This window comes from Orycteropus afer, unplaced genomic scaffold (assembly GCF_000298275.1).
Source record: "Orycteropus afer afer isolate SDZICR_OR568_19922 unplaced genomic scaffold, OryAfe1.0 scaffold00435, whole genome shotgun sequence".
Classification (NCBI taxonomy): domain Eukaryota; kingdom Metazoa; phylum Chordata; class Mammalia; order Tubulidentata; family Orycteropodidae; genus Orycteropus; species Orycteropus afer.
The window spans coordinates 1,861,332-1,863,282 of record NW_006922022.1 but is presented as its reverse complement, the minus strand read 5'-3'; the positions used below and the strand labels follow the sequence as shown (position 1 = coordinate 1,863,282).

General features: G+C 44.0%; 1 protein-coding gene across 1 annotated transcript in view; it reads left to right on the top strand.

Moving 5' to 3' along the window:
* The window catches only part of CCDC171 (coiled-coil domain containing 171), a 466,256-nt gene that overhangs the window by 287,632 nt on the left and 176,673 nt on the right, over nt 1-1,951 (top strand). The window lies entirely within an intron of this gene.

Genomic DNA, 1,951 nt, shown 5'->3' with positions numbered 1-1,951 from the left:
TGGGCTTGAATTAATGGTCTGCTGTGTGGTTCGGTAACATCGGGACTGTGCCTTTTTACTTGCAAACTTGGGCTTGGCAGCCTCAGCAACCAGTAGCTGTCTGACTGAAGAAAAGCCTCTAGCTTCACTGGGCTGGGAGCTGGAGGCAGAGTCAAAGCCCAAGGCTGAGGGGCTTTCACTCAGCCCCTAGAGCCTGGCACTTTGAACTTGGACTTAAAGTCTCCAAATTGTAAGAGAATAAACTCCTGTTTGTTAAGGCCGTCCCATTTGTGGTACATCCTTGTAAGAGCGGCACTAGGTAACCAGAACAGTTAGATTCACAATCTAATATTTTTATTAAACTATGATTATAATATGTTAAGCCTAGGATGATTTTGGGGTTTAAAGATAGAAGTATGAGGGGAAGAATATGTATAGTTATAAGTGCATTTTCTCAGGTAAAAGAAGGGGTGATGGCACAAATATGATGAGGGAATTTTCCCCGTTAGGGAGTAAAGAATATATGCAAGGAATAAAGGGGCATGAGCAGAATATTGCCTCCTATTGAAATAATGGTGAAGTTAGATCATGAGAATGATGCTATCACGATGAATAATTCACCGGTAAGGTTGATTGTAGGGGGAAGTGGTAGGTTGGTTAGGCTGGCTAGGAATCATCATGCTGCTATTAGAGGGAGAAGACTTGTAGGCCTCAAGCCAGAATTACAGTTCGGCTGTGGATGCGCTAGAACTTGGAGTTGGCTAAGTAGAAGAGTATGGATGAAGTTAGGCCGTGAACAATCATTAGGGCTGTTGCTCCTATAAAGCTTCATGCATAGTGGCTAAATCACTTGACTGCTAACCAGAAGGCTGGCGGTTCAAACCCACCAGTCACTCCTTGGAAGGAAGGTTGGCAATCCTACTTCCATAGTGATACTGCCTTGGAAACCTAAGGAGGGGTCTCTATGAGTTGGGGCCGACTCGACGGCACATAACAACAACAACAACAACAACAACAACAACAAACAATAGATCAAGTACTTGTGAGAAGTGAGGCTCTGGGTGATCGCATATTTGATTCTTTTCTGCAGTTTTGTCAGCATGAGGAGTATAAGGAAGCTGGTTGATTGGTCCTACTTACACTAGACAAAATGGTGAAAGAGGTAGATGAGCTCAGGACTGCTGAGTCACAGCTTAAGCGTTGCTTATAAGACCTCAGTGTTTCCAGTTGTGCTCTGAAAGAAAGCCTTATTTCTTCTAGTAACAGAGCTGATATTGCCAAAAACCAAACCCAGAGTCTTACTGTGAGGGTGGCTGAATTACAATGCCAATTAAATTGCCAACCAACCCAGAATGGTGTCTGAAGTTAAAGTGAGGGCATTGACTGGGAAAAAATGGGATCCTGAAACCTGGAATGGGGACATATGGGCAGATAGTCAGGAAGATCAGGATATGGGGCCTGTAAATTCTGTTGAATCTCTCCCATCTGAAGGGATTACTGTAAAACCATCACCCCTACACCTCAGTTTGATGGGATTAACCAGACTGTTCCTGCTGGGTCATTGCCTGAGGCAGAGGCCATGGAAGACATTGCTGAATGTTCTCAGGAATTGCTCCAACCACCCATTGTTGCTACTAGACCTATAACTAAAGTTAAGTCCAAGTGAGCCCCAAAAGGTGAAATACAAAGTGTGACTGAAGAGGTGGTATGCTACACCTGAAAAGTCCTACTTGATTTTGCTAACATGTACAGACAGAAACCTGGAGAGTATGTATGGGAATGGCTACTGAGGCTGTGGGATAATGGTGCAAGGTATGTAACATTGGATCAGTCTGAGTTTATTGATTTAGACCCACTAAGTATGGATTCTTCATTCAGCTCAAGAGGTTAGGAAAGGATGTTGTTGTTGTTGTTAAGTGCCGTCGAGTCGTTTCCGACTCATAGCGACCCCATGCACAGCAGAACGAAACAC